Source organism: Trichechus manatus, unplaced genomic scaffold (genome assembly GCF_000243295.1).
Source record: "Trichechus manatus latirostris isolate Lorelei unplaced genomic scaffold, TriManLat1.0 scaffold00184, whole genome shotgun sequence".
NCBI classification, from domain to species: Eukaryota; Metazoa; Chordata; class Mammalia; order Sirenia; family Trichechidae; genus Trichechus; species Trichechus manatus.
This window is the reverse complement of record NW_004444120.1, coordinates 3,099,030-3,099,461: the sequence shown is the minus strand read 5'-3', so window position 1 is coordinate 3,099,461 and position 432 is coordinate 3,099,030.

Here is a 432-nt window from a genome sequence, read left to right as displayed (position 1 = left end):
TCATGGGGACCTGATCTACAATAGTTGTTACCAGGAGTGTCTGAGAAAGCAGACTCTCAGACAGGATTTTGGAACTGGATTTCTTGTAGGCCAGATATCAGTGAGGATCCCATCAATGGTAGTAGGTAGAATACAGACAACAGTAGTCCCTGGCATGCAGTAACAGCACAGTTCTTAAAACCTTCACCAGTGTTGAACGTGGGTGGTATACCAGTGAAAGGAATGGATTGTTGGGTGCAATGTTTCAGGCGTTTGAGAAAGACAGAGGATATAGTAAATATAAGGGCTATGAAGTTGGATGGCTATTGCTGAGGGTCATGAAAGCTCTGTAGCAGGACAACGAAAGGCTGAAGGTGATTAATTATCAATTAAAGGCTAAAAGTCTCTGAGTGGCACAAGCGGTTGGTGATTGACTGCTAAGGTAAAGGTTGG